Genomic DNA, 26,702 nt, shown 5'->3' with positions numbered 1-26,702 from the left:
CATGCTTTCAAATGAGGAATGCAAGTGCAGACACGGCATGGAGATATTAAAAAACAGCGAGAGACGAAGACAGGGCTAAGAGACTCAGAATTAATGAGGAAGAAGCCTGCGTGGAAATGAAGTTGAGGGAAAGACTGGGGCAGAGGACGTTTGGGTCTTGTTTATCAAAATAACCCGTTTCTTTTGAAAGTTTAGAACTGACGGTTAAAACTGTTGTTCACACAGCTTTGATGTGCTCCACGCGAACGTCGGCTTGGGATCCAGCTCAAACGTGCCATCTTCCCCGTCGCACACAGCTCCGACAGCAGTTGTGGCCCAAAACTGAGGCCCAGTAACTCGTCCATTGACTCACCCGCGTCAGGAGGCGCCTCCCTAGGGAAGACCTCGACACAACTCCTTAACGGAACCACCCAGGGAGCGGAAGTGCTTGCCTCAGGCGGGGAGCAGGCTTGGGGCAAGCCCGGAGCTGCACGGGGGGAGACGTTACCAGCGAGGGGGGCTAGGGAAGGGCAGATCTGTGCGCGGCTTCTCCCATGGGTGCGGGGCTAAGGGTTGGTAGCTCGGTGGGAACGGGGCACCACCTCTTCAGTAAGTGAAAGGGGCAGGGGCAGGTAGCTGGGGGAGGGGGACGCTCCTTGAGGGGCAGGGCGGGGGAGAGGGGACTCTCCCGCGTTGCCCGCAGCGCAGAGCATGGTGGGAAGCGCCGGAGCCCCCACGTCCCCACCAGCCGAGCGCAACGCAGCCCCTCCCCACCGCGCCTCTCCCCTCCACTCCCAAGATGGCTGCAGCGGCCCCTCCCCCCGATCCCGAGGGCTGGGGCGGGGCCCCTGGAGCCCGTCCTCCAGCAGCTGCGGGGACGGTTATGTGTGAGCGCGGTCGGGCCGCGGGGACGGGGCTGGCTGTTGGAGGGGGCTCGAGCGGAGAGAGCTGCGCGCGCCGGGCTGCGCGCTCCCCGGGTAAGCGGCGCGGGGCGGCGGGTCGGGTCGGGTCTCGTCTCGCGTGGCCCGACCGGCGGCGGGCAGATCCCTGTGGGCCCTCCTTCCCTGCTGGGGCTCCGGCTGCCGCTCCGCGGCCATGTTGGGCTCCCGACTAGCGGGGGCGGGCGCGGGAGAGACCCCTGCGGGCGCCAGCCCGACCTCGGGTGCGGGATCTGTGGCGACAGGCTGCGCCCGCGGGGCTCCTCCCCCGCGTCGCTCCAGGGCTGGGTGCGGAGTCGGCCCCGTCCCGGGGCGGGGTGGCAACGGGGGGCCTCGGGCGCGACCGCGCTGGGAGTTGGCGGGTGCCCGGAGCCCACCCCGAGGCGGCGGGTTATTCACCCAGCCCCGCCGCGGGCAGTGCCAGCGGGCAGGCTCCAGCCCTGCCTTCCCTCAGGGGGCGTAGAGCTGCTGAACGCCCCTCCGGGAGCCGCCCGCTGCCCGGGCCGGGCCAGTTCGGTTCGGCGCCGCGGGGGCTGAGTGCCGGCCTGCAAGAAGGAACCCCCTCCCTGCCACTTGGCAGCATCGCTCCGGGAGCGGGGCAGCGAGCGCCTCTGCCTGTATCGTCACCCGAAATGACCCGGGGGTTGTGACAGCCGCGGGTAAACGTCGCCGAAAGGGAATCAGGGCTGGCCGCGGTCTTCGGATCCTGAGTTTTTCTCATGTCACAATAAATCACACTCAGTTCCAACTACAGCCCCAGTATCCCGGACACTTGTATGAGGATAAATATTGCAGCGGAGGGTAGGGACTGGTTTGAAGATTGGGCACTATGTTTTGTAGGCTGGTTCTTTTTTTTTTTTTTCTTGTAAGAAATTATTACGTTTGTATAATTGGGGTTTTTCAGGGTTGTGACAGTAGTGGAAGGATTGAAGCTCTCTGAAGCTCTTTAAAAAGAAATTGCTTAAGTGTCTTATGTAAAGTTCACAATTCATGTTGCAATTTATCCCTAGAAGCAAATGTATTTTCCATGCTCAGTCAGTGTCAGAAGAGAGACTTCTTAGGGGTGTGGGGTGTGTGTGGGGAGGGGGAGGATACAAGGCTTCCATGCTGCAGCATTATGTGTGTGGACAGACCCTTGTGTAAATATGGGGTACCCTGAATTCAGTGGGTGTCCATGTGAGTATGGGAATCTGTGTCATGTTGCAACATCTGGGCCTGAGCACTGTATAACAGCAAGGACTTCTAGACAAATGCAACAGTATATAGGATTTACACGGGCATTTAGTTCCTGTCCATGGTTTTTCAAGAATGGCTTTACTGTTAATATGTGAAAACTTTTTATAAGAACAGACAGATGTTAGCTCCTAAAATCAGTTAAAGTTTCTCTTAAATATGATCTGTTCGTTGTTACTCTCATCTCCTGTGGGCTTTTATGAAGACATTTGAATAAACATAGCAAGTGGAAGATAAGTGTTCAAATATTTTTAATATTTAATTTGAGGAAATTGCATAAATGTGACTTGTTTAAAGTCTTCAGTGTTGTAGCCAAGTTTGGTCCTAGGATTTTAGAGAGAGGATGGGTGAAGTAATCTCATATTGGACCAGAGAAGTAGCTATGTTAGTCTGTGTCTTCAAAAACAACAAGAAGTCCTGTGGCACCTTATAGGCTGTGCCTACACTACCTTGGGGGGCAGAGGGGAGGGGATAACTCAGTGGTTTGAGCATTGGCCTGCTAAACCTAGGGTTGTGAGCTCAGTCCTTGAGGAGGCTATTTAGGGATTGGGGCAAATAGATGTCAGGGATGGTGCTTGGTCCTGCCAAGAGGGCAGGGGACTGGACTAGGTGACCTCCCGAGGTTCTTTCCAGTTCTAGGAGATGTGTGCCTCCAATTATTACTTCAATTACTTAACTCTCTACTTCAAAAGGACGATAAGTAGGTTTTCGGGAGTTTATTAATGCAAATTCCCCCTTCCCCCAGCACCAACTCCATAGTGTTGAACTGCAAAGTGCCAGCTTGCATATAGCTGCAGCTGACCCGCCAGTACTTCTGAGTGCCTGGGCAACTTCAAAGTCCCTTTACTCCTCAAAATTTTGAGGAGTAGAGGGACTTCGAAGTACTGGTGGGTGAGTTGTGGCTACACACAAGCTGGCACTTAGAAGTTAAAGCCTTCAGAGTTGGCGCAGGGGGGAATTTGCTTAATAAAGTGCTGCATATGCACCGCAGCACTTCATTAATAAACTCCCACCACCCTGCTCTACCATTCTCCTTTTGAAGTAGGGAGGTGGTATAGAGAATCCCATAGACTAAGAGAGAGTTTGGAGCTTAAGCTTTCGTGGGCCAAGGCCCTCTTTGTCAGATGCATGAGTCATGACTCCTGCATCTGATGAAGTGGGTCTTGGCCCACAAAAGCTTATGCTCCAAAATATCTCTTCGTCTGTGAGATACCACGGGACTTCTTGTGGTCTTATCGGACCATCTTCTGTTGATGAAGGAGTCAAGTTATCCAGCTCTTCTTCAGGACTGGTAAATGTCTTAGGACTTGTCTTTACAGTGATAAAGTGTATGAAGATGCGTTTAATCCACTTCCCCATCAGTGCAAACTGCACAAATGGTAGACATTCTCCCAAGAGGCAGTAGCTGTATTAATAGGAGAAACTCTCCCATTGATATAGCTATGTCTACCCAGGAGAGTAGGTCATTATAACTACATTGCTTAGTGGTGTGGATATAGGCCAGTTGTGTAATCTTGGCTTTAGAGTATGTATGGACTACTTATGCTGAGCTACTTGTTCCACCTTTTATTTAGGATGCTTTGAGTACCTTTCCCATACCCAAAGAAGAACTCTGTGTTGCTTGCGAGCTTGACCCTTTCATCAACAGAAGTTGGTTCAATAAATGACATTTTCACACACCTTGTCTGTTTAAAGATAATAATTTATTCATAGATTTGATTGGAAGTAAGTAGATGTCTTGGATGAACCAAAGAGGTTTGAACAGCACGACACAATCACTAAAATTTTTTTTATAAAACCTGAATTTTCCATCTATCAACATGACTGTTAGCATTTCTGTAATTTATATATTGAAGTGCATGTTTGATCTGTTGAGTCTCATTTTAAATGAGTTAATCTGAAAACAATTCAAGAAAAAGACTTAACTATTACACATTTAAAGCAAAGCAAAAGAAAAGTAGAATATTACTTTCAGTTGCTTTTTTTCTCTTTTAGTTTCATGACCAATCGGTGATAGTTTTCTGTGTTAAGGAACAATGAATTACATTCCTGGAAAGTACTACTTGGGTATTACAGGTTGAACCTCCCTAGTCTGGCACTCTCATCTCCCATCATCAAAAATCCGGTGTGATTTTAGTTAACTAAATGACCACTTATCATGGCCATATTTCACTTAGTCCCATAAAGTTTGTTTACAGCCACCAGTCCTGGCTCTCAGTGCTCTGTGCTGTTTATTTAGCTCTATTTTACCCCTAAATGTCTTCTAAGAGCCCTGTAAGCCGTGGAAGTGTCTAGGAGCATTACCAACAATACTGACCTCCAGTGGTCCCGCAAATTCTTTCATTTGGCACCAGTCAAGTCCAGAAGGTTCCGGACTAGAGAGGTTCAACCTGTACTTTAAACTGTCCCACTTTATGTAGAAATATGATGGCTGCCCAGCTGTTGATTTTAATCCTTGGTTTCCTAGACATTTTTGTAAGCAAACTTACTGCACATACCTGGAATTTTGGATTATGGATTCCTTTAATACATTGAATGAATTGACCGTAGTGGCCCAGAAACAACATAAGACTTCATATTCATTAAATTAGGTTACTCAAGGGATTGATGTCTAATACTGCCAAATAAATTGAGTTCATATTACATTTAAAATAATAAATTAAAATAAGATGTATTGGCACAACTAGGGAAGACTGAAATGAAACCGACAAACAGATTTTTGACTACTTCTGCTTCTGAAATAAGAGACTCAAATCAAGTCCCCTTTTAGGATTCAGGCAATTTAATTGCTTATTGTTACTGACAGACTTCTGTGAGCAAAGGGGGAAAATGGTAAGAATGGTCATGCTGGTTCGGACCAAAGGTCCATCCAGCCCAGGATCGTGTCTGCTGACAGTGGCTAATACCAGGTGCCCCGACAGAGTGGACCAAACACGTAATGATCAAGCCATCTCTCTCCTGCCATCCATCTTCAGCTTCTGAAAGATGTGGAAATGGCAGAGGTGCTAAATTCCTTTGTTTCAGTTTACACCAAAAATCTGAGTAGTGATTGGACATCTAACGCAGAGAATGCCAGTGACAGTGTGGTAAGATCAAAAGTATAATAGGGAAGGAAAAAGTTTTAAAATTAGGTAGGCTGTTTCTATACCTGAGACTTGGTCGTGGCACAGCTGATGCAAGGTAAGGTACAGTAAACTCTTATTTAATTGGTATTTGAGTAACTGGTGCACGCTCAAATAACCGGTATAACTCACAGCTAAGTAGCTCTGGCCAGCAGACTGTGGGTGGGAGCACGGAGAAATGGTGTCGGGGCTGGGTTTGTGTAAAGAGTGAAAGCAATGCTCTGCCCCTTAGGGAGGCTGGCCTGCTCAGCGCTGCCCTGTGTCTCTCGGTGCTGCATGTGCATGCAGCCAGCAGGCTCCTCTGCTCTCCAACCCAGCTTGAGCTACTCTGTGTTTCAGAATATTTGATTATCCAGCAACCTCCCAGTCCCATGGATGCTGGATATCAAAGAGTTTACTGTATGTGGCTCTTGTACCAGCATAAGTTAACCAACCTTGGCAAGACGTAAAAAGCATCTTCCACTGACCCTGTGCTGCCTACACCAGCATGTCTGTTGGTGTAACTTATGCCACTCAGGTATGAGAAAAGCTTTATTGATTAAAGTGCTAGTGTAGACATAACCTGGACAAGTTAGATGTCTTCAGGCCCTGGTGACTAGAGGAAATGCATCCTAGACAGAGGTGAAGGGGGTGCAGTATGGTGTACCGGTAGGAAAGTAGATGCTGGTATGGGCTGGTATGCAGCTAACATAAAGTGCTGTACAGCAGCACTTTAAGGACTGCACCATTAGAGCTGCCAAGGAGGTCAGACAAAAGGGACAACTGGCCTGAGGTCCAGTGATCTAAAAGGACCCGGGGCTCCTGGCCTGCCACCACCACTACAATGGCAGTAGCCAGAGTCCGAGGCAGAGGTGCTGACTCTGTGGTTGCTCTAGGGCTGGAACACCCATGGAGAAAAATCAGTGGGTTCAGAGCACCCACTATACCCAATCTTCCCCCTTACTCCCCTGCACTGGAATCCCTGTGCTTACCAACTCCTCCCTTACCTCCCAGTGCTTCTGGTGAACTGTGAACAGCAGATTTGCAGCATTCCAGTTCTGAGAGGGAGGGAGAGGAGCGGGGACCAGGGCGTGCTGAGGCACGAAAGAAGCAGGGTGAGGTAGAGCAGGAGTGGGAAGAGGTGGGGCAGGAGTTTGGAGGAAATGGTAGAGTGAGGGTGGGGGTTGGGCACCCCCCAGCAAAATGAGAAGTTGGCTCCTATGGCTGGGGCCCATTGTCACCAGAGCCCCAGGCTGACTGGTGGAGGCTGCCCCCCCCCCCCAGCCCTGCCCCCTCTGCTCAAGGCCCTTGTATTAACAGATTTTTTGTTACTTCCCCCTCTGATCCTAGAATGCCAAAGGAGCTGCCCGAGTAGATATCTTAGCCATTCATGATTATCTTTGCAAAGTCATGGAAGACAGGACTGATCCAGAAGACTAGAAAAGTGCAAATATAGTGCCCATCTATAAAAAGAGAAATAAGGACAATCTGGGTCAGTATCCAGAATAATGGAGCAAAAATGATCAATTTGCAACCACCTAGAAGATAAATAACATGGATTTCTTAAGAACAAACCATGTCAAATCAACATAATAGCTTCTTTGACATAATTAACATGGCACTTCAATGTGGGGGGTAGTAGCAGATGTGGTATATTTGGAATAAAGTTTTCAATAGTGTTTTCCATGATTTCTTTAATGAATAAGCTGGGGAAATGCAAACTACTAGATGAAGCTACTGTAAATTGAGTGCACAATTGTTTGTTTGGAAAACAGCTTCTAGAGGGTAGTTATCCTTGGTTTACAGTCAAGCTGGAAGGGAATGTTGAGTGGGGTGCTGCAGGGATCAGTTGTGGGTTTGTTTCTGTTCAATATAGTCATCAAAGTTTATGGATGATTCCAAGCTGAGAGGATTTGCAAATGGTTTGGGACCTGGGATTAAATTCAAAATAATCTAGACAAATGGCCTGAAGGAAATAGGATGAAATTCAGTAAGGACAAATGTAAAATACTAAACTGAGGAAGGAATAATCAGTTATACACACACACACAGAGTAGGAAATGACTGCCTAGGATAGGGGTGAGCAGTAACTCTTCTGTGATATTAATGGAGGTGTGGCAGGATCTGGTGTGTAGGTTGAGTGCAAAGGTGAGCTCATGTTAGGAGTTTGGGCTGCAGGAGGGTGTGTAGAGTCTGGGAGGGAGTTTGGATGAGGGAGAGGCTTGTGATTTGAGGCAGGGGATTGGGATCCATGAGGAGGTGCAGGGTTGAGAGTGCAGAGGGTTTGGGTTGTGACCTGATGTAGGAGGAAATGTAGGGTCTGGAAGAAGGTTGTGATTTGGGGTGGGGATACAGAGTCCTTGGGTTGTAACCTTGGGCATGGAGTTGTGGGGCAGGGAGGGGATGAGGTGCCAAGTGCAGCCTCTGGCTGAGGAGTACATAGCCTAGGCAGTTCCAGCTGGTGGACCAACAGGACCCTCGGGCAGGCTTTCTGTTTGCTGGGAGCTCCTCAACACCACACGAAGCAGCCAGGTGTTGGTGCCATGTGTGCCTTTGCACCCTCTGCAGGGAAGTGGGGAGGGTGTCTCTGCATGCTGCCTGCACCACAAGCATGACCCAGGCAGCTCCCATTGGCTGGCTTCCCATTGGCTAGTGGGAGCTGCAAGATTGTCCTGGGGGTAGGGGCAGTGTGCGGAGACTCCCTTCCCTAAGGGGGTGCACTCAGTGTAGCTTCACTTGTGACCCCAGCAGCTGGCTGCTTTCTGCAAGCTGTGAGCTGGATCCAAAGGTCTTGTAGGCCTCATCTGGCCTGTGGGCTGTATTTTGCCTTCCACTTGCCTAGGGTGAAGTACTGTGCAAAGGGATTTGGGGCTCGTGGTGGTTCATAAGCTAAATGATTCAACAGTGTACCACTATTGCAAAAAAAGCATACGTCTTAGGAGGACTGTTGTGAGCAAAAGACAAGAAGTAATTCTTCTGTTCTACTGCATGCTGATTAGTCCTCAATTGGAGTATTCTGGGGTGCCAGGAAATGTGGACATATTTTAGAAAGTTCAGAGGAGAACAACAAAAATGATTAAATGTCTGGAAAATGTGACTTAACAGGGAAGTTTGAAAGAATTGGGCTGGCTTAATCTGGAGAAAAGAAAACAGAGTGGACATAATAGTTTTTGGGTATGCAAAAGGTTGTTACAAGAAGGGGGGAGAAAAATTGTTCCCAACCTCTGGTGATAGGACAAGAATATAGAAGAGAGTTTAGCAGCCTCTCTTTCCAATCCACTGTGAAAATTCCTCTTCAGTAAAATGCAGACTTTCAGGTCATTAACAGAATGGCCCACTCCATTAAAGTGCTGGCTGACAGGTTTGTGAATCAGGAGCATTTTTGTGTGTTATATGCCCATTAATTCTTTGTCTAAGAGAGTTTGAAGTCTGTCCAATATACAAAACATCTGGACATTGTTGGCACATCATGGCATCTGTGATGTTAGTTGAGGAACGTGAGAATGTGCCCGTGATTCTGTGAATAACCTGGTTGTGTCCAGTGATGCTATTTCCAGAATAGATGTGTGGACAAAGTTGGCAACGGGCCTCGTTGCAAGGAAAGGCTCCAGGACTGGTGTTACTGCAGCATAGACTGTGGTTGTTTTGGTGAGGATCCTTGTAAGGTTGGGAGGTCATCTGTAGGAGAGAACAGGCCTGTTACCTCGTACCTTCTGGAGTGTAGCATCCTGATTAAGGATCGGTTGTAGGTCTTTAATTATGCTTTGTGTATTGGACAGACTTCAAATTCTCTTAGACAAAGAATTAATGAGCATAAAACAGACATAAAAAACGCTCCTGATTCACAAACCTATCAGCCAGTACTTTAATGGAGTGCGTTTTACTGAAGAGGAATTTTCACAGCAGGTTGAAAAGAGAGAGGCCGCTGAACTCTTATATTCAAATTCGACACATTAACACGTGGTTTGAACCGGGATGGGAATTTTCTAGCTCGTTATAGGGGCTCTTTTGCATACTTTGCTTTATCTAATTCTTGACACACACACCCCCTTCTGCTCTCTAGTTTGCTCACCTTGATAATATTTTTTTGATTTGTCAACCTTGATTGCTATTTTTGGTTCTCTGTGCCTTAAGTATTGAGTCTGTTCTGGTATGGCTACGATCTGAAGAAGTGGGTCTGTCCCACAAAAGCTCATCACCTAATAAATTATTTTGTTAGTCTTTAAAGTGCTGCTGGACTGCTTTTTTGTTTTGACAGTATATAGATTAGCACGTCTGTCTCTGTTAACTGTGAAATATTTATGTAACATTTAAGACTTAGTTTAATAAAATATAAGTGCTATGGTGTTTACATGATTTAGTTCTTTCTATTCCTGATGTACTGTGGCTGCATCTGTAGCTACCCACAGGAAATTAGTATCATGTACTATTTCCTAACTTGATTTCAATTTTATCTTTAAAAAAAAAAAGACACAAAGTACACCCTCTTCGATGTTGCAAAATGCCCTGAGTTGTAAATTAACAATTTTTTGTGATGAGATTTGCAACATTGTTTAAGTAATATATGAAGCATTATCTGTGGGAACCTGTTTAAAATCAATTATTTTTTTCCTTGATTTTTAAGTGAGTCCAGCCTGGATAATTCTGCTTTTAAGACTTTCAGAATAATTTGAAATAAGTCATATCAAGTGAATGCTAAGTGTAGGCTGGAAGATTATGATGATGATAGTAAGACATTAATGTGTTAGTTGTGTGCATGTCCCGAAGGTTCAAAATCACTGAAGTGTTTCGTTTTTTAATCCCTGTCATAGTTATCATTTAGCTATCAACGTTAAACTGTCATACTGACTTCCATCATACACCTGTGCTGGAAATCCATAGGGGGAAGTGATTTTGACTACTGCTCTTTGAGCAGAAGCACTGTGACGATGGAGTTGGGGGGTGGTGGTGGTTGCTGTTTTAATGAGATAAGTAATAATTACTATTGTGTAAGCCCCGTATGTTGGAGGCCCAGTCAAGAGGCATTGACAATATTGTTGTTAGACCTCCTTTTCAATTGTTATGTATAATTGTAGCGTATGTTGGTTGGTGTGAAGGACTGGAAGTCTCCTCTGTAATTGGATTGACTGTTTGCTCTATATTGAAGATTTTTGAGCGCCATGTATCAGTTCGATTAAGTCTTCAGAATGTTGCCGAATGTTGTCATGGCTGGGGATTCTGGGGTTTTGTGGTTGCAGCACGTGATTCTTGGTCAGCTTACTGGTAGTAGTAGGCATCCTTCGATCCCGAAGGATCATGGATTTGCACCCCAGTTGGACTGATTCAAGCAGCGTCTTTTGTGGCTGTGCAATCCAATCCGGGAGCGGCAGTCCTTTCCGCACTGTGAGCAGCAGTAGGCAGATGTTGCTCTGGTATCACGGGCACGGATCTTCCTGAGGGCTCTCCTGTCTTCCGCTTCCTTCACCAAGGTAGTTTCATACACAACAAGAGCTTCCTTCACTCCCTGTTTCCGGGCATGCGTGTCTGAGGCAAGCGAATGCCAGGTGTTCACACTGATAGAGAGAGCGCTGAGGTCACACTTGCACGTGTCCTTGTAGCGCAATTTAGGTCGCCCTTTCGGCCTCTTTCCAGACGCCAGTTTGCCGAAGAGGAGGTCCTTTGGTATTCGGCCAGCTGTCGTGTGAGACATGGCCCAGCCAGCACGTACGCCTCTGTTTGAGAAGGGTGAACATGGAGGCGCTGCCTGCCCTCTCAAGCACTGCACTATTGGGGACCTTGTCCTGCCATGAGATACCGAGTATGCGCCTAAGGCAGCGCATGTGGAATGTGTTGAGTCACTGCTCTTGTTTTGAGCGCAAAGTCCATGTTTCACTGGCGTACAGCAGCATGCTCAAAACACAGGCTGTGTAGACCTGCACCTTGGTGTGTACAGAGAGCTTATTGTTAGCCCATACTCTCTTCGTCAGCCTGGAGAACATTGTGGCGGCTTTTCCAATGCACTTGTTGATCTCGCTATCAAGTGACGAGTTGTCCGAGATCGTCGAGCCTAGGTACACGAACTCATGGACGACTTCCAGTTCGTAGTCTAGCACACTGATAGATGGCTCGTTACCCACGTTTTGGCCCCTCACCTGAATCTTCTTTAAGCTGATTGTGAGGCCAAATTCCATGCATGCATCCACAAAGCGAGTTATGAGTGACTGCAGTTCCTGCTGAATGTGAGCAGCAATAGCTGCATTGTCAGCAAAAAGGAACTCCCTTAGACGCTTCGTAAGCACCCTGGTCTTCGCTCTAAGGCTCGACAGTTTGAGGAGGTTGCCGTCCATTCTTGTGCAGAGAGAGAGGCCCTCTGTAGCAGTTCTGAAGGCATATTTGAGCAAAACTGCAAAGAAGATGCCGAACAGTGTTGGAGCCAGCACACGCCCCTGCTTCACTCCACTGAGAATCTCAAAGGGTTCGGATGTGGATCCGGCGTATACGACGGTCCCCTTCATGGAAGGCCCTAATAATGCTGAGCAGAGTTGAGGGACAGCTGATCTTAGCCAGAATCACGAACAGACCTTTTCTGCTGATGAGGTCAAATTCCTTGGTCAGGTCGATGAAGGCAATATACAGAGGTTTGTTCTGCTCCCTGCACTTTTCTTGTAGTTGTCTAACAGAGAAAACCATGTCTATGGTGGACCGTTCAGCTCTGAACCCACACTGAGACTCAGGTCAGCTTACTAAAGATGAGATATTTTGTAGTCTCTCTTTAGAGGTCCAAAGAGTGCAGAATCATAATATGTGTACCACTAGAAGACTATGTTGTGAAGTCACGACTTCACTATCTATTGACCCCTGCTTTCCCTGGAGGAGTTGTCCATCTTGTGCAGTTGAACTGCTGGGAGAACTGATATAGACATGGCTTTTGTACCTAGACTTGTGTTTTTACCCTGCTTTCAATAGGCTTAACTAAAAGAGTGGTAAATGAGTTTTGCCATAGGAACCTGTTTATGCTGTGTCTCTTACTGGTGAATTAGTGTTAGCTCTGGTAGGATTTTTTTTTAACCATCCATGGAGTTAGACACAGACTTGTAATGTGGACAGGAATTTAAGGTTACTGTATACAGACAAATGAAATGCAATTGCAAACAGAATATACCACCACTTTGAAAGTGTTATACGAGAATGCTTTACCCGTATTCCAACTTTGTTAAGCAGGTGATTAGATTAGCCATGTTGGCCATCTAACAATGTTGTAGAACTATTGTACTGTGATTGTTTTTGAAAACAGAAATATTTTTTCTACTGTTCCAGCTTTCTGTAACTTTTGGCAGGTTTAAAGCAACTGATCCTACCAGGTCAGAAATGGAAGTTAAAGTTGTCTGTTGTTTTTGTTACTGCATTTAGAACCAGCTTTGATCTGTGGGAATGTGTAAAATCATGGGGACCTGTATGTTGGTGGTATCCTCTGAATATTATAGTTTTGAGGCTTGAGTGGGTATGTGAATGGCCAGACGCTTTTGTGCAGTTAAAAAAAAAAAAAAATCATGTGCACTGAAATATGCCCAAATAATAGTGTAGTCATTGTTTTACACATGTTCTCTCCACTTGTACTCTTTTTAGTGTTCTGTGAACCATGGAACTTCCAGAAAGGGTAAGTCAGTTCTTTGTCGAAGTATGATGGATTACCTGTGGGCCCTGCTGGGGTGCAACTTTCTTGTTGTCCTCAACTGATCGCTCTTATCTGAACAGGTTAAAACAGACATAGTTGAATTTTGACTACACAGCAGCTTGATATAATGAATCAGGGGATATGATTATGATTACAAAAATACTTGAACTTGTAGCATGGCAGAACCCTTACTGATAAGCAACCTTCTTTTGCCATAGAATTGAGTTTCTTCCCTAGCAATCGCATGTTTCCTGCAGTAGGGTACAAAAGAATGCAAGCCCAGTGAGGGAATCTGACGCTTAAGTCTAAAAATTTAGGCCAGGGATGAAAGCTTATGGCCCATTGGCCAAGTCTGGCCCCAGGTCGTCTTGATCAGGCCTGCGGTGAGGCCCTGGGCTCTCCCTGCCCCTTTCCCCACCCATGCAGTGGGTTGAGCTGGTGTTGGCATTCCAGCCCTACAGTAAGTCTCCAAAACTTGGGGTCCTACCATGTGGCTGGAGCACAAGCGCTGGATGCCCACTGGTGGAGATGGTCCTATAGCCCCTGAATGGCCAGCTTTGCCTAGGGTGTGGGGAGGAAGGAAGTGGCTCTGTGCGCTGCTGTTACCCTCAGTCCCAGCTGCGGGAGTGACAGAGCAGGGAAGCTCTGTCCCCACACTTGCCTATAGGCTCCACCTGTGTTGCTCACATAGGCCACAATTCCCAGCCAGCTGGATCAGCAAGGCATGGTCCTTGCAAGCACGGGGTGGTACAGAACTACCTGTGCCCCTTGCCAAATAGTAGCTGTGCCAAGTAAGTGCCCCCAGTCTCCTCTACCCAACCTTCAATCCAGACCTCTCCCCCGCACCCTGCTTCTGCACCCTACCTCCTGCCCAGACACTGCTCCCCAGCAGCCTCCCCTGCACATTGAGCCCCTTGTTTTTGGCACCACACCAGAACCTGGGGGCGCCTCACAAAATCCTCTAGCCCCAGGCCCTCAAAAACACTAATCTGGTCCTGGGGGAAGCCCTGAGCCTCACTCATCAGGGGAACCCTCATCCCCGAGTTAAGTGAGTGTCTATTTTTTTTTTCCCCTGCTTTTCATTTGGGGAGTCATGCGTGTAAGGGTTATTTTTTTTTTTTTCTTCTCCTCACTTGGGGGGCCAGGTCAGTGAGGTGTGTTGGGTATTTTTGTTTTACTTCTCACGTGGATATGGCATTTCCTTAACCTCTAAAATAAGTTTAGTTTTTGCAGCATTTTGCAGAATCCTGGAAGCACTAGTGGCCATAACATTCTAAACTGTAGAATAAAAACTCAGTTGAAATGTGCAATATCTTTACAAATGTTCCCATATCCATTCTGTAATCATTAAACAGATCTGATATATGTACCAGTTTATGATGTGACTAATTATAGTGTTAATGCATCTGACGTACAGAAAACCACAGAGTTACAAAGTGACCAGTCAACCACACACCTCATTTGGAACCGAACGTACACAATCAGGCAGTGGGGAGAGAGAGAGAGAGAGAGCGTAAATGCTATAATATGGGGCTAAGCTGTAGCTTTCTCATAATATCACATTTTCTGTCTGATGTTGTTACTCTTCTTAGGCAGAGGGAACTATTTGCTTGTTCTACCACTTGATTGTTGAGATAAAGGTGTTGCCTACCTGATGCATAAATGCTTGCTTATGTTTTTTCATCCAAATGTTGATTGTCGTTCTTTGTTATTACTGTGAACAATACTAATATGTTCTGGAGTTCACCCCTAGTCAGAGCTATGAGAAAATGTGCCACTGGCATATTTTGTGTTCCTGTATATGCCATTAACATGCATTTGCTATATGGTGTCTTATAAACTTTCCCTCGTTATACCTTCCAACTATGTTAAGTAGTTGCAGAGATAAAATGCACTTTTCTTGATGTTGCAATCCTCAAATTCGTAGGTTGTTTTTCTTGCTGCTTTCTGTTCCCATACAGCCTTTTATTAATTGTAGAGCTCAGAAGTCAGTATTACAGTCCTCATGAATGTCCCTTATGTTTTTATCAAATGCCTTCTCAAAATCCAAAATGCACACGTAAATTTCCCTTTGCATCACTATTGTGATTTACATAAGATCTTCAGGGCCAAGATGACTTCCCTTATACCTCCTACAGGGTAGAAACCAAGTTGAAATCTGCTACATCTTGTCTGGAGGTGTTGATGTATCCATGTGCTGACAACTTTAAACAAAACGTGAAGTGCTTGGCTTGTCAGGCTTATAGGTCAATAAGATTAGAGTCTCTAGAATTATTAACTTTTTGCTAGAGAAGTTAAGACTGAAGAACACTGCAAGTTCTCCTTGTAAGTATATCTGACAAGTTTTAAGTTACTCTTTGATTCTTTGTTCAGGGATTATAACATCTTAAATAGAATCCCATCCCCTTAAGCTGCTTTCCCTCACTGTATAATTTGCAGCCCTCTTTCTAGCTTCCATATTGTAGTGTGGGGTGCTTTTTCTTCTCATCTTGTAATATCTATCTCCAGTTGTCTAGGATTCTCAAAAACTTAAGTATTCATTCCATCTGGAATATTGCTGGTTTTGTGGCATGCTCTGCAATCCTTAGTTTTAATCAATAAAACAAGACTTTTTAAATGATGAAGCTATTCTTTTTCTTGACTTTGTGATGCTTTTTCTGGTATGGTGAGTCTTATGTTTGTGTCTAGTTTCACATTCTTTGATTTCATTGCTTTTCCCCTAATACAGATTTCAAAGAAAGTAATCTATACTGGATTTCGATGGCTGATGTGGTATGTAAACTCTTTCCTGACAACACTAAAACTCCCTCTTTTCTTCTCGGAATATCAGTGTAACAGCATCCCTGGAGTGCAGCCTGGAACTGGTGTGCTTCCTTAACTCTCTAGCCTGTGCTGTTTCGTGCAATGCTCTGCTAGAGACCCGCAGCAAACCCCCTCCAGATGCTATGATATTTCAGCCATCGCAATGTGGAGCCCCCACTGCAGCTAAACTGCATAAAAGTTCCCTGACCCACTTTCAGTCATACAGAGGGAGGCATCATTCACTACAGCCTTGCACCCCAGAAAGATACTGTCCTACATTACTTAGGATACCACTGAACAGTGCTTGTTTGTTAGTTCACCACTCTGACGAAAGAGCAGTGGATTTGCAGCAACGCACTTTAACTTGGAGTTGAGGTTCTCCAAGTACTTCAATCAAAACTACCCCGGTTTAGGTAAAATATAAAACACTTATTAACCACAGAGAGATTTTTTAAGTGATAACAAGTAGCAGGAAGAGAGATCGGAGTTGGTTACCTAGAAATAAGGAGTTCAATAAAAACGCTACAGACTAAGCAATATTAGAATCAACCAGTCTCTCCCCCTAACAGCTACTACAGGCAGCTCACAGTTCTCAGTACACAGGCTGGTTTTGCTCCCCAGTCAGGGATCAGTCTCTCTCTCCAGTTCAAAGTCTTTATCTCTCAGACTACTTTGCAGGTGTTGAGGTGAAGATGGAGAGAAACAAAGTTATAATGTCGCTGTCCCTCTTTCATACCATTTTTGAGATGCTAAAACGTTCCTTGCTGTGCATGGGGTCAGGCAGTTCTCAATGCATACATACCCTCTCTGAGAAGTCCTGCAGGATTCTTCTTGTTGGAGGATCCAGCCTGTTTGCTCAGCAATTGTTGCTGCTTTGTCCCTACTGAAAGGCTAGCTCTAGGTGTCTCTGAACCTCACAATATATTTCAGTAATGTCCAGCAATATTTCATATACGGTTATAATACATATAATCCAACAGGATACTACGGTTCAGTAAAACAAGACTTTTTAAATGATTTCTTAACAAGGCATACTTTTGTATGAAATGTAGCCTGTCATCACTGTCATGTGATTATGATACCAGGGCTGCTGAGGCAGGGTCTCTCCCTTGACATCCGTCCAGAAGCTGCCACAATGAGAGATGGCTGCGGGTTGAGTCCACCCCAAACCCTTCATCCCCAGTCCCATCTCAAAGCCCACACTCCCCAGCCAGAGCCTTAACACCCCGCACACCAATCTTCTACCCTTGTCTTAAGCCTTCTACCACACCCTGAAACCCTCATTCTTGGAGTCACCCCAGAGCCAACAACCCCAGTGGAGCCCTCAGACTTCTCATCTGCAGCCCCACCGCTGAGTCCCCACATCCCAACCATCTGCCCTGGCACTGAGCCCCCTCTCATTCCCCAACCCCCTCAGCTCTACCCCCTGCCACACATCTCCATATTGGGGTACATCAAATTAATTCCACGTGTAAAATGGATGTAAAAGATTAGCAGGAACATTGGATCCAGTGTGCTATTTTGAGGTATAGTGTGTCAGTTACAGTTTACACTCAAATAAAATCATGGTATCAGTCCTCTAAAATATTGTATAGAGTACTTGGGAGATGCACGTTTTTACTTTAAAAGTTGAAGTTGAATGATGCTGGCTGAAATTGAATGATTTGCAAGTGAGAGCTTGGCTTAAACAATAAATCTATTTTCAGAATATTGTGGCTAGTTCAGAACTGGTTGGACACCCATGGCACTATAGAATGCTTCTGTATTATCGGTACAAAGACCTGCAATATATATGGAAGACCTTTATAGCTGAAGCAGTATGGCTTTGCTGTTTTAAAGGCTGAAGTGTAGACATAGCCTTATAAGTGCTCTCCAGATGAAGAGGCAGTAGGGCAGGGGAGGGGAACCTACCACCTGTGGGATGGATGCTGATTATGCCTTGCCTTTATCTGGCCTCTGAAATTTGGGGCTCTCCCACACCGCACCATCCCACCTCACCCTGCAGTAGGGTGAGCTGATGCTGGCACTGTGTTCATGGGGGGGCGGGGGGGGGTTGGTCCAGGAATTATTGTACTTAAATTTCTGTAAATTTTATTTGTAAAATAAATGGGGGTGCTCCAGCATGGTATTGGGGACCACAGGCCACTGGCTACATAGAGATAGATCACTCTGCAGCTCTCCCTAGGACACAAACTCAACAGTGAGGGCTCACCCATCCTAGAATGAGTTCTGGTTCAGAAATACCTGTGGGCCTGTGCTAGTTGTGGGCAGTTAGGATTAGCAAGGTAGGATGCAAGTATGGAAATGTATGGATCTCTCCAGGTACAGGTTGAGAGGATTCTGGGAATGGGTGGCTTAGTGGGGGTATCCAGATGCAGGCAGGTGGGGGGAGATTTGGATGCATGGGAGCTTGATGAAAGGTTGAGTGCATTGTATTGGTGATGGGACTCAACAGGGGGACCCAGGGCAACGTGCTTGAGGCTCAGTAGGGAGGTGAGTCTGGGTGTGGAGCACAGCAGGGAGGGTCCAGATGCTGGAGTAGTGGGGCTCAGTGGGTAGGGATCCAGGTGTAGTTGGCTGGGGCTCAATAGGTTGTGGAGATCTGGTTGTAAAGTGGTCCAGGGACAGGGGGAAATGGGGCTCATCATGGAGGGTTGTTTGTGTGTGTGGGGAGGTGAGGGTCAGCAGTGGAGTCTGGGTATGAGGGTTCTGGATGCATGGTGGTTGGGGGAGCAGCTCCCTGTTAAGTCATCTCTCAACCTGCAGCTGAGGAGCAGTAGGTGCTGCAAGTACAGCAGAGAGGGGAGATTGCAGAGCTTCCTGTAGCCCAGGGATAAATCGGGGTGGATCTGACACGGCCTTGGATGCCATGCAGAGGAAAAGCAGGTTCCATCCTTCCCAGCCCAACCAGAACTGGCAGCTGAGCCTGGCACACTGCAAGAGCCACCAGTGGCCCTGGAGGATCAACGTTTTGGTCTGTTACAGGGACTCTGTTAAAATGGTTTTTGATTATGAAAGACTATGTCATGCGCATTTTAAACTGACTTATTTTAATCAACACTGTTGCTTTGGGGAGAAGCAAGTCCAAGTGTCTCCCGCTACTTCCTCTGCATCCCCGAGAACATAGGCGTTTCCAGTCTTGAGCAGAGCCCTGGTCCATGTAGTCCTGTCTTCTGTCTCCTACAGTGGCCAGATCTAATTGCTTAAGAGGAAGGTATAAGAACCCCAGAAAAGGTGAATGTGGGATAATTGGTATTCTGCATTTGGTCTGATCTTGTTCTTTCATCATTGGAGATTGGTTTAACTCCTGGTGCATAAAGTTTAATCTCTCTTTCACAAAATCCTTCTTATTCCTTTATTGATATTCTTGATATACATAAAATTGTCCAATTCCCTTTTAAAGTTCTCAGATTCTTGTAACAATGAGTTCCATAGTTTTATTACACCTTGTATGAAAAGTGTGTGGGGCGGGGGAAGGACTGGTTTTTAATATCCTGCCTTTTAATTTAGTTGACTATAGCCCTATTTTTATGTTGAAATGGGGAGAAACTTTTCTGTCTTTCTTCCAAAATAACATTGATCTCTTTGATCTTCCATCACTTTTGTCATCCTTCTTTGCACCCACTGGCCGTATGTGATGGTATCTTCTTTTGAAAGATCACACATTGGATTCCACATGACACCACCCCATTGACTACTTTATATATAAAAGCCTTCTCCGTATTATTCACAATCCCATTGTTTTTGGAACTTTATCTTTTTAACCACAGGCACACACTGAACAGAGGTTTTAATTGAGCTTGGCACTGTGGGGCTTCTGTATCTTTCCTGAGTTCATAGTTAATTTATAACACTATAAGATAAATTGTCCTTTCCAATATGCCTTACTTTGCATTTATTTGCAATGTATTTAATTTGGGGTGTTACTGGGTGTGAGCTGGGAGTGTTCTGAGCAGCTTCCTGTTGACCTATAACTACACAGGAGAGAACGATGCTGTCTATTTGAGCACCTGCTTCCTTGCTGGGCTGTGAGAGCCCCGTGGAGGGTAAGATAGGAGCATGGGATTGATGGTCCTCTTCTCCAAAGACCCATATTGACAATCCAGGAGGGAGCTAAAGAGAAGTTTAGAATTAGAAACTAGCTGTAGTGTTGAATAGCTAGAACGCAACATGTGCCACCCATTCCTTTTACCCACCCTGCCCTGGCCGCCCTTGACATCATTCCCACCATAACCTCTGGATCTCCACCACAATCTTCACCAGCCCATAAACTGTATGGAAAGAAGCATAGCAACTGAATATGGAGGCTCTGCTCTCCCTGGAGGAGACTCATAAGTGTTTGTGTTTTTCATTGTGTCACTTGTGGGGTGTTTAGCTCTGGGGCTTCTGTATCTGTCTGGTATTGTCTAAAGCTGGAAGTTAATGCTGGTTTAACTTAAGTCATTAATGTTTAAAACAATGACTCTTCTTTATGGACACTTTGTCTATTATACACAACTTATGTTAAGTTGGTTTGTACCTATAAATTTACCAAAAAATTGCATGAGAATAAAGCAACAACTGGACAGCATTTAGGAAACTGATATGACATGTAAAAACAACTTAGCATTTGGTGTCGATGGGGGTTGTCATATTTAACATTACTGAGTGTTAAATTGTGTTTAATGTTTTTACTTCTCAAGACTGTTTAAGGTCATGGTTTAATATAGTGTAATTCTTAACTACAGTAGGGTCTCAACATTGGCGAGGGTTCCATGTTGAGAATCTTCATGAATGTTAAATTTCCCAAATGGGGGGCTCGGGGTCCCGGGGGAAGCGGTGGCTGCCATCACTCCCTGCCTGGTGCCCCGTGGGAAGTGGCTGCTTGCGGCTGCTCACAAATACTTGAATTTGCGAACCTTAGGTTTGCAAATGTTGAGACCCTACTGTAGAGACAAGTCCATGAGACTGTATGGGGTGCTTCAGAAAACTTTCAAGAAACCAGTGTCTTGTTTTCAGTGTGCTTGAGTCAGTGAAATCTCTTAACAGTCTCAGAGATACTGAAGATGTCTGTTCTATAGAGTTGAGAAGAAACCCCCCCATATCACTTCACGTTTGGAAAATTCTTGACCACAAAGGTTAGAAATGTATTGAATGAGTTGTTTAAAATGTGAAGAAGTTGGCTGCGTGTCCCAGAAAAATGGAAGGTAGAAAAAGCTGGTTAGTGTAAGTCGTTAGCACACATTGTAAGAAACAATGTAAAGAAGAGTAGTTTGTCACCACTGTTGCATCATAGGACAGAGAGATGGTGTTATTGGGTTAGAGATTATTGTAATAAACCATAAATGCAGCATGTCTGTTCAGTCTGTCATTTTTAGTGATTATCAGATTATAAATTTAAGCTCCGAGGGTTGTCTTTTTGAAAGTGCTGTGCAGATTTTCTTTGAGGATGAGGACTGATAGGCTTGACAGAGAGTGGTGGTTTTGTGTAGTGTTCACTCGCTGGTGATGTGGTGTGTTTTGAATTTATATAAGGAAATAAGACAATTGGGAACGTAGCAATTGTTTGGTTTCACCCTAATGTACTTTGGCCTGATCTACACAAAGGCAGAAAGTTGATCCCAGATATGCAGTTCTGGCTACGCCATTATCATAGCTAGAATCGATGTATTGGAATCGGCTTTCTGCCCTTGTGTACCTCGGGGTTCTTCAGGCTCATGCTGATGTCCCTTCCTGCACGTGATACTTCACAGATCCAGTAAATCCAACTCTGGAGGATCAATTGCAGTGCATCAAATGCGTTAAGCAAAGACATGCCCCTAGTTGTTGCTGGGGTCCTTAGTACACTGGATGAGGTACACCCTATGTACCCAGGCAAAGGTATGACATGGATCTTGAAAGATGTCTTGGTGGGATTGATCATTGTGGCAGTGAAGATACATCTGCAGGTTTTGGAAGGGTCTGGCCACTTTGAGTTGGAAATATTACCTCATTTTGGAAGAAAGCTTTCTTGAACCTTCTTCAACATCTCTGAGAAGTGAAGGTTGTTTGGGCCAGCACATCAGAAGCAAGCTCTCCACAGACCAGGATTTACCAACTCAAAGCAGCACCAGATCTAGTCTGCTACCCTGCCTACTGCAAGTCACAGAACTTCCTGTACTGAGCCCAATAACTTAGGTTAATAACAAGATATAAATGAAATCTTTAGAGTCCATGCTCTGGAACCCATACATTTTACTTTCATTTATCTTTAATGACTGTGGTTGGAATTTCTCTCCAATTCACCTTTGAAAGCTATCCTGTTAAACTTTTACCAAAAGAAAATTTGCTGAACAAAAGTATTTTTACAGGTTTGCTTAATACTCTCTGAACTGGATCGAGTGAAGCTATGTTGTGCTCTTTAGGGGGTTGGTTAAAGCATGCAATCATCTGAGTGCAAACTGTGAAATGTATGGAAGAATCAAGTTTTGTTCTGTACTTTTCAAAAGCTTATTTTGTGCCAGTTGGCTGTATGCTTTAGTAATGTTAGACTGTGAACTCTGTAGATGTCTTTTTGGACCAGATGTTTGACTAACTTCTGTTGCTTTTTATAAATGGCTCTTGGAATAAACATGCCTCAACTCTGGCATCTAATCATTCACAAAAGGTTGCTTATTACAAGTGTACCATTAAGCAAGAATGGTTACACAACTAACTCTCTTGCACAAACAAGATATTTATCCTGTTCTCCAGCAGTCAACAATCTGGACTGGTGATTTTTCAGCCTCAAACAGCAGCTAGCAATTGCAGTAGACTTATTGGTGCCAAACCTCATTTACATCACCTCCCCGGTGCTAGCTATCGTCCAAAGGTGGGTGTTGCTAATACTTCTCCAGAAAGTAAATGATCTTTATTGTGGCAGTTGTGAAGCTGATCACTTAGTTTGAAACACTAATTACATTTTTAATTCTACTCATGCAGGGTGGAGTGACTTAAATCAAGGGAGTTGTGATTTAAAACAGCCCCGCAAAATCATGTATTTAAATCAAGTTACCAAAAAAGCTAAGGCTGCTTAAAGTGCATGTAGTTTTGGAGTAAGCCCCATTGAATTCACTGACACTTCTGGTTTTTTTGAGAAAACAAATATAAGATGACAAGTATCAGAGAGGTAGCCATGTTAGTCTGTATCTTCGAGAACAACAAGAAGTCCTGTGACATCTTTTACACTAACAGATATTTTGGAGCATAAGCTTTCGTGGGCAAAGACCTGCTGCATTTGATGAAGGGGGTCTTTGCCCACGAAAGCTTATGCTCCAAAATATCTGTTAGTCTATAAGGTGCCACAGGACTTCTTGTTGTTAGCAAATACAGGATGGGGGTTCCCTTGGAAAAGCTGAGTTTTGCTGAAGTAAAATAGGAAGTAGAATTATAGCATCATCATTAAGTCTGTGAATATGATGTTCCAAAATAAGGGGCTTTTATTGTGTAATAATATAAAAGAAAATGACATTCAGTGGCAACTGGCAACTCCAGATTTCTCTTATTGTAGCTTTCTGTATTGTATACTTGAGTGATAGATTCTATATGTAGTTAAATAATTAAACAAGCCATAAGGATTACCTAAATTCAACTTTATTTTTCTAGCAACATCCCACACTGGAAAAAATTTAATTTACTTGTCATATCACAATTATACTAAGACACAGAGTCTTGAAGAATGGTGCATTGCAAAATGAATTATTTAAGTTATTAACCAGTTGATCCACTCGCATCTTTATCTATATTTTCTCCCAATAAGCAATTTCCTTTGTTTTCATTCTTGCAACTCGGCCCTGCATCATCTTCTTGAACTGCTTACACTTGACATGTTGTTTTCCTTTTTCACACAGGGAACGAATATCTTCAAAATATTCCCAGGTGGGGTCTCTCTTATGCCCAGAAGCCATGACAGTTTTTCTGAGGCAAAAGTCGGGGGGACTATAGGAAGCTGTTGATGCTCTAAATAATATCTCCCATTTTTCTTTTCGGTCCACTCCACTGTTCCTTTTTATCCTGCCTTTTGTTCTTTCGTACGTATTGTCTCTCTGTCTTAAGATCATGCCTTAATTAACTCTCTGTTGTGCTTAGCCAAAGTTCACTACCAACTAAGCCCAGAACAAAACCAATCCTATCCAGTTGGTGTCTGTCTTGCCTGTTACTTTTTCAGTTTCAGTTCCTCAGCAGTCTAAAGCCAAGAAGCAAGAGCTAGTAATTAGGCTGGACAGACTAAGGTTATTCTTTTTTTGTGTCTGTAAGTATATGTGTAGCATGTTTGAGATTTAATTGTAACCATTTTGAAATTAGAAATGTTAGTACTGATTTTTAAAAACATCACAAAATCAGATTTCAATTAACTGCTTTTTTAAAGTCAGTTTTTATCCACCTTGTTCTCATGACGATTATAGGTGTAGTTACTGCTTGGGCTTAGGACACCTCAGTGGCATATACATCTGGGAAGTGTGGCTAAAATCAGTAATTGTAGGTGGAACTTATACTGACTAACCGGTAGTGTAGGTATAATTTATGCCATTCAGGGCTGAACCAGAATTTTCTTTGTGGCATATAGGTGCATGCTACACAATAATAATTCAAGCAGTTTGTTTGGATTTCTTGAATAGGATTAAAACCCAAATTGTGCTATGTGGGTAAACTTGAATAAACAAGAATGTGAAGAATTAAAACAAGGACTAATATATTTTGTTTTAATGTCTCAATATTTTATTGGCTCAAAATAACGTGACATACTGTGGAATTGTACTACACTTGAACCTCTTTACTCTGGCAATCCTGGGCAATAGGGCATGCTGGATTATAGCATTTTCTGGGCTATGGAGAGTGCTGCAGGGTCTGGGCATCAGGAGGAGGGGTAGAGCACTTACGTGGTGCCCCTCTTCCAGGCGCACATGTGGCTCCATGCCCTCATTGCTCCCAGGCTCCACTTCCTGCCAATATGACAGTAGTGGGGGGAAAGCCTCCAGGGCAGTGCCCAAAGCCGCTTCCTCCTCCTCCCCGAGAGGAACTGTGCCAGGGGTGTTCCTGAATAGGCAACACCCACATTACAGAGGTTCTAGTGTAGTTCCACTGTCCACAGTCTAAGGAGCTGTTTACACTACTGGTTAGTTAATACAATTATGTCATGCTGGGGTGTGAATAAGCCACCCCCTGAACAATACAAGTTATACCAATGTAAGTGGTGGTATGGGCAGCACTGTGTCAATGAGGGTTCTCCCGCTGACATAGCTGCCTCCTCCGGGGCAGATGGTTTTATTATTGTGACAGAAGAGCAGAGAGCCTCCTCACCAGAAGCTGTAGCACTTCTAGTATAGACTAGTGCAGAGATGCCATAACAGTTATTGTAGTATTTAAACCTCATAAATGGCTCAATGAAGCATTATAAAAGTGTGGGATAAATTGAAACAATCTGCAAAACTTCTTTTTTGATGTAACATTTATTTATTGACTTTTCTGGAGCTTGTTCCTGTCGTTTGAGGTGTCCCCTCCCGCCTTCTCCATTCACTAAGAACCAGGGGCTGTACTCTGATGAAAAGTCCAGCCCACAGAAGATATATGTGCTAGTATTCTGTCTTTGATCCCAGTTTAGGGAAGGCTTTTTATATTAATTTCTGGCTAGTAGGTGTCCATAAATGTCTCCCTAGCCACTCTTTTTAGTAGCTGAAAAAGAAGGGCTTTTTTTTCCCTCTCCCTCCAGTGTCTCTTTGTTGTGAGGAAAACAGCTCTCCATTTTATACCTGTTTTCAAAAGGTCTTTCTTGTCTGTATTGAACTCTAATACTTGATCTATTCAGACCTTTCCCAAGCATCAGAAAAAGGACGATTTCTTGAAATTTTATTTCTGATCTTAAGGGATTGAACAGTTTCACAGTTGCTGATCAGTCTTTGCTTCCTTTTTTCTGCCTGTTAAAGTTCTGAATGATAGAAGATTCAGTGAAAATCCATCTGCAGATGAATGCAAACACTGCTGCAACAGTTTTAGTCCATAGTGACTATTATATCTGTGCAGCCATAAAGACTAAACTTTTTTTGAGCACTTCAGTTCTGTGGAAATTGGTAATGGCTTAGAAAGCTATCCTCAACAAGGAAACCTTCAGACCAAGGTATAGGTAGGTGTAAAGTTTTCAGCCTATGACTGAAATCTCTGTAGCATGAACTTAGCCATATTATATAGTTGTGTAAGATACTGTATACATTTATACACACACATTCATGTAACAGTATTAAATACACTTTAAAATTTAGATAATGGCTAGCTGTGTTAACGATATTTTTGCTAGTGTGTCCCTGAGCTTTTCCTGTTGGTATTAACTTAGTTTTTAAACAAATCAATCAGTTCTGTCACACTTTTGTATGGTCATGACTTCACACTTGTCATTGTGTGACAATGTGTGACTTGTGAAAAGCATCAGCCATTCAGAAACACAGTCTAGAGCAGGGGTCAGCAACTGCAGGCACAAGTACCAGGAGTGGCACTTGAGCTAATTTTCATCGGTGCACAAGGTGGGAGCTCAGCCCCACCCCGCCTCCCCCATGCAGCCGTGAGCTTGCTCAAAGCTATCCTGCCTGTGGATTAACAAAAGACCAGCTAATGCTACCAACCACCACCTAAATGGTAAAGCTCTGCATCTTAATTTATTAATGAAGCTGCTGTAAGTAGGTGTTAGCCGATGGTCGGGTGAGATACCACCTATGCCCTTATTTTCATCCAAGTCTTCAACTGCTAGGACAGACAGTCCCTTCACAGCGGGCAGCCTGGGCAGGCTGATGGATGCCCCAAGGTCCTAACACCCAAGTCTTTAACTGCTAGGACAGGAAAAGTCCCTTCACAGCAGACAGCCAGGACAGGCTGACAGGTGCTCCAGCGGTTGCACTGAGAGCTTCTCACACCCGAGTCTTTAGCTGCTAGGATGAGAGAGTCCCTTCGCAGCGGACAGCCAGGGTGGCTGACAGGTGCCCCAGAGAGTCTGCTCCACAGCACGACTCA

The 26,702-nt window shown here is 44.7% G+C and overlaps 1 protein-coding gene across 2 annotated transcripts in view; it reads left to right on the top strand.

Annotated features, from left to right (window-relative positions):
* Nucleotides 1-708: 708 nt before the first annotated feature.
* The window catches only part of PLEKHF2 (pleckstrin homology and FYVE domain containing 2), a 32,943-nt gene continuing 6,949 nt past the window's right edge, over nt 709-26,702 (top strand). The window contains exons 1-2 of one of the 2 annotated variants that reach the window (XM_074986910.1): nt 709-956; nt 22,419-22,536. The gene's annotated coding sequence lies outside the window, so the exon portion shown is untranslated. The remainder of the gene's footprint in view (nt 957-22,418; nt 22,537-26,702) is intronic. The other variant, XM_074986909.1, reaches the window with a different exon arrangement.

Source organism: Carettochelys insculpta, chromosome 2 (genome assembly GCF_033958435.1).
Source record: "Carettochelys insculpta isolate YL-2023 chromosome 2, ASM3395843v1, whole genome shotgun sequence".
Classification (NCBI taxonomy): Eukaryota; Metazoa; Chordata; order Testudines; family Carettochelyidae; genus Carettochelys; species Carettochelys insculpta.
Note: the sequence above shows the minus strand (reverse complement) of the source record. Positions and strands in the feature narration are given on the sequence as shown.